Here is a 13,197-nt window from a genome sequence, read left to right on the forward strand (position 1 = left end):
CTCCAGATAGCGCCTGCCCGCAGAGCATTGGGCGAGCTCTGTCTGATAGCGAGTGCCGGCTACTACTTGACGCTGGGCAGCTCTAATGTATTCTGTGGTATTTTATACGAGCACACCAACAGCATGAGTCCGCGTAATCGACTTCCATGTTGAATAATTAAAATTATAGTTAGGCAGATAACATTTTGCATTAGAGCCTCACAAGTCAAACACAGTTTAGTCGACTATTTGTATCGGTAGCAAGAAACTCTGTGTGAAGACCCAAGATACCAGCACTTCCGGTCATACCCTCTAAATGTGGATGTAATTACACATTTCACATGTGTGTTGCAATGTGGATACTCCCAGGCCCTGGTCTATGATGGATGTAATATTTTTTCTTTATATGTGGTGCTACTCCACACATAAAAACGCATACTAATGGAGGAAAATCATTTTAATGTCTTACAGGTCCACTTTATAGCAAGAGTGTAATTGCTACCCCACAAAATAGCGTAACTGGGCTGTATCTGTGTTTACAACAGAACAATGTCAACAGTGATCCCCCACAGCAATCCATGTGTGTGTGTGTGTGTGTGTGTGTGTGTGTGCGCGCGCGCGCGCGTGTGCGTGTGTGTTTTAGCGCTGGTTCTGTCAGTTACTGTTACGTGAGTTGACATTTGGAAAAAGTATAGTCTGTTGATACAGTACTTTGGCTGGGTTGGGATTCTGTATCACTGGTGGATGGTGAAAAATGGCAAACCACACCTAGTAATGTAAGCAATAAGAACATATGCACTTGTACATTTATGTATGGAATATGAAAAAATTTGATAAATGAAAAAAGGAAAAAATGTGGGAAAATATGGGAAAAAAGTAAAAAATTGCAAAGTATGGTAAGATCCATGGCCACACAGGGTATCTGTATTTATACGTAGGAAGTAGTCAATAGTTGTGTCATAAGCAGTTGATCAAAGTGTCTGTTGATCTCTTGAATACTTCCCTAGAAAGCTACAAGTTTGTACCAACGACAGAACTGTTAGAATCACAGCACCACCTACTCCCAAAAAATAACAAAGAGAGCTTCACTAATAGTTGAGAGAGCTCGAAGACCCTTTGGAAAAAATATATGGATTTTTCGATTTGCACAGAGGGAGGGAGGGAGAGACATGGTGTTCAAATGGTTCAAATGGCTCTGAGCACTATGGGACTTAACTTCTGAGGTCATCAGTCCCCTAGAACTTAGAACTACTTAAACCTAACTAACCTAAGGACATCACACACATCTATGTCCGAGGCAGGATTCGAACCTGCGACCGTTGCGGTCGCGCGGTTCCAGACTGTAGCGCCTAGAACCGTTCGGCCACTCCGGCCAGCAGACATGATGTGAAACATATGCTTAGAAATAAAATAGCATTACACAAATGTAGTAATCGGTAGGGAAGGGCTGTAGATATTTGACCTAATGACTAGATATAAGAGAGTAAATGACACTGCATATGCTTTAACAGTAGAAATATGATCCATTCTAGAGAGAGACATGATGACAAATTGAAATTCTTATTCTCCCACTAGCTCTGTGTGCATGATGAAGTGGTAATATTATTTATTTGAATTCTGAATGCTGTGGTATTCTACCCCAAACCATACGAGTTGCAAGTCATATGTATTCGAAATCGAAAAATATTTGGATGCAAGGTAAAATGGAATGATTCCAGAAACAGAAAGTGATACACGAAGATCACATGTAGGTACAACTACTACAGCTGAAATCACGGGACGTTTGCTGATCATATGTAGCATAAATTTTGTATAAATGACTTAGATTAGGGCACAATATTGCTTAGGATTGGTTAATTTGCTTAAACCATTTATCCTAAATTTAAACTTTTTTTTCTCCCCAGCAGTATCAGTTGTCGGAAATGCACTGCTTTCAACACGTAACAATTGAGTGTTTTGAAGGATAATAAATGCGCAATGGAGAGATATGGCCGAAGATGCTGTCAGTGCAGTTTCTACCCACATCTCATCGTCACTTTGTGGAAGGTTATGCCTGGCACTTCTGATCGGTCAGAATGGCTCCATAGCTCCATTTTCCAGGATGTGAGCTCTTGTGATAGTCCTATGCTTTTAATATTTAACATTTTACTGTCATGCATTACTACTTTTTTTAAATAAGCAATTACACTGGTTAATCAAAAATTTTTTGTGGCTGAGCAGTCTGGTGTTCACACATGCTGAATAGTGGGAGGTTAATTATTCTATTTGAGCGGCCCTGCTGCCCAACGTGGAATGGCGCCAGATGAACTGCTTAATGCATACGATGCGCCAATGGCCTTGATGGAGAAGGCGATAAATTTCTTTCTGAAGCAAATGTGGCACAACCACACAGGACTGATCATTGTATGTAAGATTATGACGCCCTACTGGACTGATAATCTGTGCCAAAATGTAAAATAGTGGTGAACAACTGGATCGGTAATCTGCTTAATTGTATAAGGTCAAACGGTGTGGAGGTACAGAAGCAGAATCTTGAGACTGGGATCCGCAGCCATTGCCTGAGTGATCTGTTGGTGGTCGATGGGAAAACCATGAATTATCTCATTGCCCTGGACATCAGTATGAAAGGAAGACTCTTCTCAGGTGCGAGATGCCTAATCAGTGCTGACTCCTTGGCGAGAAAGAGTATTTGCAATCGAATGCTTAGCTGTTGGCCTGCACACAATAGCATATGATAGCTACAGAGTAGTAGGGATTAACAGTGCAACTTTTTCCCTGTGCACAGAGGGCCTGGCTTTGAAGGGCTGAACAATGAGGTGAGAGGCTTGTGATCTGACACTAACAAGGGGAGGCCGCCAATTGTGAAATTCAGATTCGATTCATACTGTGCATAATAAAAGCTCATGGCCAGAGGTGTAATGTGGCAAAGCACCAAGATGCACTTCTCAGTCGTTGTCGAGAAAATCGACAGTTAAACGAAACCGTTGCAGTGAAATACACTCTACGATTAATAATTCTCTACAGCGTCGTGGCGCAGCGGTAAGAGCTCTGGTTCGTAATCCGTAGGTCGCCGGATCGAATCTCGCGCTATGCAACCTTTTTTTTTTTAGTATTTGTTTTTTATAATTCAAATAAAAAGTATTAATGAATTGCTTATGCATGTTGGTGAAGGCGGATCTCTCTCCAATTGTACCGCCTCCATTTTTCCGTTTTTTTTGACAGGGTGTACCAAAGCTCTCCCGGCCGCAATGATTTTCGACAATGTTATAAGTTGCGCTAGGGACCGTATCTACCTTCTTTCGAAGTTAGCAGGCAACTACGCTGTTATGCGGCGGCTCGTTTCGGCCCATTCAACATCTGTCATTCAAGTGTAACGAGCGAGTAACGGAGTTTATATTTCATACCTGCCACAGCAAATTTGTGTTCGTGGGGTCTCTATTCTAATTCGAACGTTTGACTTACGCTATACGTATTCGTTTCGGAATATCGTTTCTACGTCTTCCGTTAACTATGCGTGGTTAACATTATGAAGACAATTAATAACATTTGTGAAATACAACTTTGTTTGCGGAAAACATAATGATGTTCGAAGTCGCCAGTTTTTCCACGACAAACGACTTTCAACAACTTATTATATGCATAATTGTTATATATATATATATATATATATATATATATATACGGCCTTGCCGCAGTGGATACACCGGTTCCCGTCAGATCACCGAAGTTAAGCGCTGTCGGGCGTGGCCGGCACTTGGATGGGTGACCATCCGGGCCGCCATGTGCTGTTGCCATTTTTCGCGGTGCACTCAGCCTCGTGATGCTAACTGAGGAGCTACTCGACCGAATAGTGGCGGCTCCGGTCAAAGAAAACCATCGTAACGACCGGGAGAGCGGTGTGCCGCCCACACGCCCCTCCTATCCGCATCCTCATCTGAGGATGACACGGCGGTCGGATGGTCCCGATGGGCCAGTTGTGGCCTGATGACGGAGTGCTTTCATATATATATATATATATATATATATATATATTTGAATTATAAAAAACAAATACTAAAAAAAAAGTTGCATAGCGCGAGATTCGATCCGGCGACCTTCGGATTACGAACCAGAGCGCTTCCCGCTGCGCCACGACGCTGTAGAGGACTATTAATCGTAGAGAGTATTTCACTGCAACGGTTTCTTTTAACTGTCGATTTTCTCGACAACGGCTGAGAAGTGCATCTTGGTGCTTTGCCACATTACACCTCTGGCCATGAGCTTTTATTATGCGCAGTATGAATCGAATCTGAATTTCGCAATTGGCGGCCTCCCCTTGTAAGTGTAATTTTCTGCCATATAAGTACTAGTTAAGTTTGGTCACCCCCTATACCATAGCAAGAGCGTCATTATCATTCTGTGAGTAGTTACACAGTCCTCTGTTGTGCACTTTTGATGCAAAAGTAGTAGGCCTGTCCAACGTCCCAACACTGTGTGAGACAACAGCGTCGGTCCCATAAGAGGATATGTCAACTGCCAGCACGACTGGCGTAGCAACATCAAAATGTAATAAACAACAATCGCTCAATAAAGAAGCTCTCAGTTTAGTGAAATGTAATTTGATACTCTCTAGTGCGCTATATTCACTTTCATGTGAACACAAAACCTTGATCGACACTGTTTTTGTAATGTTACAAAATATGGCTGGTAGGCTGCAAATACCTACCGGTGGTATTGGAATGACACGTCCATCGTAAGTAGAAAGAGTTGTCAATGACTAATGTAACTTGGGCTTGCCTAACAGTTCATATATGCTTCTATTCGGAACAGCCATGGACGCATCCACGTCTAGTTGTATAAAAATTTTGTGTATGGCAATCTGCAAAGTTACAAACAATTTATCGGCCAGGCGCTGAATAGAAGAAGTGTGTGACTTCTCCGTTGTTGCACTTAACTTGCACTGATAGCAGTAGATTCACTACTGCGCTTGGAAAAAATTGCATTAACATTCATTGGCTGAGACTTGGAGAACGTTCAGAGTGCTTGTTGGACTTCCGCTTCTGTAAACAGACAGATTGAATGTGACCGTGCTTGCCACAATCGTAACACATAGACTCACGACAGATGCCGAGGGCATACTCCGAGGGTAGGATTCTACTAGCCTGCTGCCTAGTACACTGGTTTTGTTTACGTCGCTCCCCTGTTCTGAGACTTCGTGTGCCACGGCGCACGATCTTACGGGCACAGCCTGTTTACCATTATTCTGAAATGCATAAACAGGAGCGGCATCAAACTGTACCTACCATCACAAGAGTCTTGATACTCCACTAATTCCAAAACCTGTTGCAAGCTAGAATCAGGATACTTAAGAACTGTTCGCGCATGTGAGGATCGGACACATTTTGAGGAATGGCGTTCCTAATCATAGCATCGCTATAACTACGTCCAAACTCACACTTGAATTTGCAATGACGTGTTATTCTCTGTAAGTCTGCGACCCGCTGCTTGTGTGTCTGATTAGGTTGCCCGTGGAAGCGAAACAATTCGTAACACGCAGCTGCCACATTAACCCGTTCATCATAATATTTTTCCAGTGTAGCAATTACGACATCGTAAGGAACACTTTCAGAGTGGACTGTGGCAGCCTCGGATCTACGTTATTTCCTAACCGGGGCAAAAACCTCAAGCGTCTGAGATAGGACGTCAAAAGCTTAAAAAGAAATTCATGTTTCAAAAATTGTTCATTTTGTAGCTCTCATCTTTCTGAAGAGTTTGATACATAAAAAATATATGTTCGAGGAAATGTAAGACCTGTTATTTGGTCTGAAGTGTGACAAAGTGCAGTGCCATGCCTCTTCACACAGCATTCTTCTATTGCACGTCACTGTACTTGCTCTGTGGAATTAAAACGTGTATGTTTTGTAATGGAAGCCATCAAACCTATATTCATGACAGTGAAAATTAAAAATTTTCTCTGGAGCCTCTCCTGCTCCCTGTCGGCTGGTTTAACATCCTACCCCCTTTTTTTACTTAAAAAAGAATCCTCACAATTAATACTGGGTGAGATTATTTGTAACCGGGAGAATAAGAACTCTTCAGTTAATCTGCACTCTGTATTGCCTATCACCTAATAACTTTCTCTTTCATTTGGCACAAAATTAAATCCAGGAAACATAAAGCCACTAAAGAAAAGAGACAGGAAAGACAGTGCACATTTATTCAATTCTTAGTTTCCAGCATTTTTTTTCTCTCTGATCTTGCTGCAGCCTAACACGGCGTGCCTTGCTTTCTGCGAAAGAATCTATTACCTCATCAAAGTTCGTCAAACATTTTGCTATCTGAAGATCAAAACGTCCTTGTCTAATACTGAAAAAGCTGTTAATACGAATAGTACCCAAGATTGTGCGGTTTGTCGATTTGATTAAGTCTATTTTGTCACTGTCTGTTAGAATGAAATAGGCCTTTCCAATATTGCAGCAATTGTAACACACGCCAAATAAGCGAGACTGTTTTGGCACAAATGATCATTTGTACCTACATCACCTACACAAATAACACGACAGAATATAATTCGCAAAGTACCAATATCTAATGCCTATAAGGCCTACTACAAGCAAAAAGTTTTATGTCAGAAAATAGTTTCATATTTTATTCATACACTCAGTTTCTCAAGCATGAGATCGAAAAGTGGTAGTACGAAATTTTTATATAAATTTGGAATCGTCATATTCTTCCATATAATTTGTGTGACGTCCCCGCTTCTTCTCCTTCCTCGTTCTAACAAACAATCTTGTCATCACTAATTCTGTAACTATTCCTGCCATTGTCAAAACTTATTCTCCAGTTAACTTCACTAGCCTTGCCAGAACCACTGGCTTAGTTATCCCGCGTTTATTCTCTGGTTAGACATAATTACGTGTTTGTACAATGTGTTTTGCGCGTTACTTCAAGAATAGAACTTAAGCAGCTGCTAATCAGGGACTGTACAACTGGCTATTAGTTGTATAGCGATCTGGCAAAAATTTTCTGTCAAAATTTCATTTTTTTGGCTACACCGAGAAATAACATGTAATCTTTCTTACCCGTTATTCTTGTTAGTCGCTTATTTACACTCCGGTTGTCTAAATCTATGGATTTCGCTAGTAATTATAACGACACTGATAATTTGCACACCTAATCAACCACATAAACAAACAGCGATTAGCATTCCACCCGTTCGGGTTTATTCGGCTCAGTTCATATAGCCCCGTCCCCTTTTGTCTGCTGGAAAGTTTTTTATTTTTAGGTGTAACGGGGATTCCCTTGGTAGAGACATTAAGTCCACTATGTACGCAATCAAAAATCAACTTATGATTCGTTCAGAATTCAACTTGAATGTGTTCAAAAATGTTCAAAAACCAACAGGGATGCGTTTCAAAATCATATGAATAATCGATAGACCAACGTGCTCTGGATGCTAGGCGCTTTGTGAAAATAGTTTTTCTTTTTCAATAATATGAATTTGGCGCCCCGTGAAATTGCCGACCGGGGCTGATGCCCCAGTTCTCCCCTTCCCTCATATATCCCGGGCTGTGGGAAGAAGTTGGCAGGCAAATCGGTAAACGGACCCTCCGACTGTTGAAAGAAAATAACGTTGCCCATCGCCACTTTCAATGTGATGCGCCATGAAATATGCGTCGAGATGTGCACAATACTCGAACTGTACCTCTTGCTTTGAGTCAAATGCACGGAATGGCGGCACAGAAAGAGGCGCTGCTCACTGTAGCGGTGGTGCACATACTGGTGCAGTGCTTCTGTAGTTGCGCAGTGAGCAGTCTCGTCATCGTCTCCAAACTGTGCCTGAAACTGAACAGTCTGAGTTACTGACAGTTCTTACGGAGGACTGGACATGATGAAACACACAAAAATAACAGTTTAAAACAGAGTACAACGCCTAAACTAAGAAAGTACGGGTGAGAATGATATGGAATATCAGTCTTAGAAAATCACAAGAAAACAGAGTCATTTGCAGGCCAATGTTCTGAAACACACTCAAAGACACTGAAGCAAAGTAGCAGCAAGCAAGAAGAATGATCACTGTTCTGCAATAAGAACAAAAAATTAATATTGTCGCCAATTGTTTGTATGGTGGACGAGAGAGCGGAATTGAACATACTGGACCACCTGTGTAAACAGCCTCGACTCCAGATGTCTGATACTAAGAAGTTGGTGGATTCTACGACACACAGCAAAATAATGATATGCATACACAGTGTTTAATAAATTTTCTCTACCTAACTTGAATAAAAGCAAGTCCAGAGGAAGATCCATAGGGTCCTTGAGATACACTGAAGTGATGAAAGACATGAAATACCTCGTAATATCGTGTCGGACTTCCTTTTGCACGGCGTAGTGCAGCAATTCGATTTGGCATGGACTCAATAAGTCATTGGAAGTCCCTTGCAGAAATATTGAGCCATGGTGCCTCTACAGCTGTCCATAATAGCGAAAGTTTGTCTATGCAGGAGTTCGTGCACAAACTGATCTCTCGATTATGTACCATAAATGTTCCATGGGATTCATGTCGGGCGATCTGGTTGGCAAATCATTATCTCTAATTGTGCAGAATGTTCTTCAAACCAATCGCAAACAACTGTGGCGCATTGTCATCCAGAAAAATTCCATTGTTGTTTGGGAATATGACGTCCATGGCTGGCTGCACATGTTCTCAAAGTAGCTGAAAATAATCATTTCTAGTCAATGAGCGGTTCAGTTGGACCAGAGGACTTAGTCCATTCCCTGTAAACACAGCCCACACCATTGTGGAACCACGATCAGCCCGCACAGTGCCTTGTTGGTTGACAACTTGGCATTGAAGTTAGCCAATGAGAACGTTGTGCGCTCAAATTCAAGTGGCCCACCAGAAACAGTGTCGTCAAACGTGTTCCTTACTTGGTTTCCTAAAACCGACCAAGAGAGTGATACAAAAATTGGGCATGGAATGGTAGTAAGGACCAAACACGAGCCAAAGGCTGAGCAGTGTCGTCCGACGTTGCTTTCTTGGCACTGTAAACAACATTGAGCCCAGCGCTGGGAATCCTTTCTGATCCTGGGCCATATGACATATTTTGCCAGTAATTTAGCGGAAGCTGTAATCCCAGGATGTGCCAGGTTGTGGAAGGCACTAAAAACATCTTGTCTGTGCCTCTGTGGAATGTATGGATAGTACCTTTTCTGTGATATATTGCACCATAAAGTAACTTCCAATTAGTCACCTTTGCTTGACTCATCTCTAGATTGTGTGAATGATCTGCTAAAAAGTGTAATAACTCTACATCCTCTTGTTCGTTCTGCGCTATCCTTTCCCAACAGGTTCCTTCCAGGCTGGAGCATCTAGATGATAAATAGTCACCCATTACCTTGTCCTTACCACTACATTGTTTCTGACATCGGTGGAGTGTTGTGCAACATATTCTGCCAAACGATACTGTCGTGATGAAACAAAATCAGCAGTTTTGGAACAAAAGTTGCCGGTGTAGATACTAAAGTACTTACCCTCTAGGGACGTTCAGAAGAATTTTACCGATGCATACATGGCAAGCAATTCTCAATCTGTGGCACCCCACTTACACTGTGCTTCTGTGAGTAGATGAGAAAAAAATCATAAAAGTTGCAAATGGCCATGGACCGTCTGCTGTAAAGCTGTACCAACTGCCTCCTTACTTGCAGTGATCTTAAGTGCGAGTTTTGCGTTATGAATAGGACGCTGTAACAGTATTCCATTGGCCGTGGTGTATTTTACTTCACTGAAGACCTCTAACAATCTCTTAGTCTAAGGTACCTTTTTGTTCTCTGAGGTGAATTTGCTTCTAAGAAGTCCTGTCAATGGTGCCTGTTTCACAACTGCTTGTGAAATGTGGTGCTGGTAAAATATTTCTGTTTCTAAAAATCATCTTAGTTCAAAAAAATGGTTCAAATGGCTCTGAGCACTATGGGACTTAACATCTGAGGTCATCAGTCCCCTAGAACTTAGAACTACTTAAACCTAACTAACCTAAGGACATCCCACACATGCATGCCCGAGGCAGGATTCGAACCTGCGACCGTGGCAGTCCCGCGGTTCCGGACTGCAGCGCCTAGAACCGCAAGGCCACCGCGGCCGGCTCATCTTAATTTCTTGAACGATGTAGGAACAACGAATTGACGAATAATATGCACCCTGTCAGTGATTGGAGACAGACCTTCTGCCAAAAGGGTAAAACCCGAAAATTTCACATTATCTTTGTCGAAAAACACATTTGTTTTCGTTGATCATCGCAACAAAAACCTTAAGTCTCTGGAATAGCATTCGTAGATCCATCTCATTTTGGTCAGGGGTAGCCGAAAAAAGCAAGAATGTCATCCACGTAACTGAATAAAGAAGGCAGGCCTCTTAGCAGTTGGTGACAGCGGTCTTCTTTTATCCCTTCACTACAGGGATCTGTGCATATGCCTTGTGGCAGTCTAATACACTGAAAAATTTGACCCTGCTACTGCGTTGTGGCAGTCCGCCACCTGAGGCGGTGGATATTTGTCACGCATGGTGTGGGAGATAAAAGTTCTATATTCCCCGCTCATGCGCCAGTTCCCATCATATATATATATATATATATATATATATATATATATATATATATATAGGCGATGTCTATTTGCTGTCAGACGGATACACACGGCCTTCACCAACTTGTCTCTCAATGTCTTCTTTCACCACAGCAAATTTTTTTGGCGTGAGTCTACATGGACGAGTCGCCACTAGAGGTATAGGCGACGTCTGAATATAGCATTGTGTGTAATGCTTGCAAATCATCTCAAAGTTCCTAAATTTGGTAATGTCAGGGGAGTCTTGCAGAACAGCTTCATAGCCATTTTTAACTTCGGCTAACTGTGTCACTTTGAGAAGGCAGTTTGCCAAAAAGCCATGAGTCAGTTTGAAGAAATGCAGAAAGCTAGCCCCTAAAATTGGCCCTGCTGCATTCGATACAACAAAGGACCATGCGAATGGGCACTCTAGTCCTGAATCCAGTGACAAAACCTTCCCCTCCGAAATATCTATTCCGGAATTATTTGGTGCTATTTGCTGAATCGGTACATCATATCCATCTCCGGGAAAGACCTTGCTGGTAAATAGAGCTAGTGTCCACCAAAAACGTGGTTCATGAAGTCTTGTCCTTCTCAAACAATCGGCGATACTATACCTCTGTGGAACATGTAAATCCGCTCTTTTTCTATAACTGAATCCTTTCCAAAAACTGTTGCTATTCAAAACTATTGCTATTTCAAATCCGTCCATGAAGGACATGCTTTTTCTTTTCATAGACTTCCTTGAAGCATAAAAGTTGACTCCCTCCATAGGCCTGTATGCAGTCGCATGCATACCCTTGTACCTCCGGAATATGTCATCCTGTAAGTGAAGATGGATTGTCGAATGTTGAGACCACAGAAAACATCTTACATGACATATACGGATATGTACCGCATTGCCTATGTGCAGAAATGTGAGACTCCTTGGAAACCAGCTCGGCAGATGTGGTAGAAAGGGAAGATATAGGCGAATAATTCCTCTTGGATGGCCGTTTACACCCTTTGGAGCCATCGAAGGAGTCTGGGTGAGTGCAAGGACTGTTACACCAACGTGCTTTCTTTCTGAAGTGTTGATGGTACCAACACCATTATTCAACTCTCCCTAATCAGATGCCTTTTCTTTACCTTCATTTGTGTACACCCGCTTCCATTCCAGTGCTGCCATTGTGTGATGCAATTCTCTCACACTTGCAGTGAGATGTTCTATTATCCAGCTCCTTAGCTGAGTGATCAGCACATCTGACTGCCATGCAGCGGGCTCAGATTTGATTCCTGGCCAGGTTGGAGATTTTCTCCGCTCAGAGAATGAATGTTGAGATGTCCTCATAATTGTTCCATCATCATGGACAAGCAGGTCCTCCAATGTGTCGTCAACAGAGAAGACGTACAAGTAGGTGGTCAAAATTCATGAAATGAGAACTTGTGGCCATCAAAGCCATACGATCATCACCATCATCAACACCATCATCAACATCATCATCATCCATCATCATGATCATCATCATCGCTAGATCTACCATATGCATGACAGATGCTTGTGATGAGGCTGCACCATCTTCCTTCACTGCTGATACCTGATTTAGAGCCTACTGCCATGCTTGTCTGCTGTACAATACTGCAACCTTTGCATTCTGAATGTATGGCCATTGCTTCCAGTTTATTCACCAAAGCAGCCAATGATAAATTAGTATGTGCTTTCATAGATAGTTCCAATTGTCTGTGGAAGCTATCTGTGTCATAGTAAACACAAGGAAATTTTGGGCAACAAATCATTACCTGCTAGTGTTTTTAGTTCCATCAAAATCTGCTTTGAGGACATGTTGCCCATCGGTGCTTCCCATAATAGTTACGTAATGTGTTCTTCAGTGTCAAAGAATATTCTTTTAGTAATCCAGATTTAAGAGAGTTGTAACTTTGTGAAACTAACAATTGTTTTGCCTGTGTGACTTAAGCCTCATCGAAGTGTGCCACAACACTATGAGATTTACTCATCAAAGCCATAATGCCATGTTGTATGCTGGAACTACAGATGCAATAGTGTAGTCCAAACAGTGGGAATTTTTACATTCCCAAAATTCCTACCTTGAATTGCAGGGGCTGTAGGTACTTCTGAAGAATTTGCCTCTCAGTTGCCATCCCACTGTGGTTATTGAGGTTAGGGCATTTGGAAAGAGGCCATTAACTCACAGAAATATTTTAGTCTGCTACTGAATCTATCAAACAGCTCTTGAAAGAAGAAGATGCTACTGGTGATTTCATTATACATCACAGCCACAGGCAGATAGATAGAACAGATGCAGTAAGCAGGGGGAGACCATGTAAGCTGAGTACTCAACCTATAAGTTTAGTCAATAATGCAATATATATTGGGGGTAGAGAATTTGAAAGAACACCACATTTACTGAATCTAGTATTCTCAAAAACTGAAAAACTCAACAAGTATTCATCAAAATATACTGAAATGTATGGTCACATATTATGTATGATAAAGTATTTAAGAAAGCCAATGGGGCAAGAACAAAAAAACTCCAACAGTTCAAAACATGCACAAAAACATTATTAAACTGTCATTAGTGGTTGTACCTAGCAGTGCCTTTACCAACTTCCAGAATAAGGAAATTAACTAGTGACCTCCAC

General features: G+C 41.8%; 1 pseudogene; it reads left to right on the forward strand.

Annotated features, from left to right (window-relative positions):
* The first annotated feature begins 3,655 nt into the window (after positions 1 to 3,655).
* Positions 3,656 to 3,773, forward strand: LOC126472083 (5S ribosomal RNA; annotated as a pseudogene).
* Positions 3,774 to 13,197: the final 9,424 nt, after the last annotated feature.

This window comes from Schistocerca serialis, chromosome 3, assembly GCF_023864345.2.
Source record: "Schistocerca serialis cubense isolate TAMUIC-IGC-003099 chromosome 3, iqSchSeri2.2, whole genome shotgun sequence".
NCBI lineage: Eukaryota > Metazoa > Arthropoda > Insecta > Orthoptera > Acrididae > Schistocerca > Schistocerca serialis.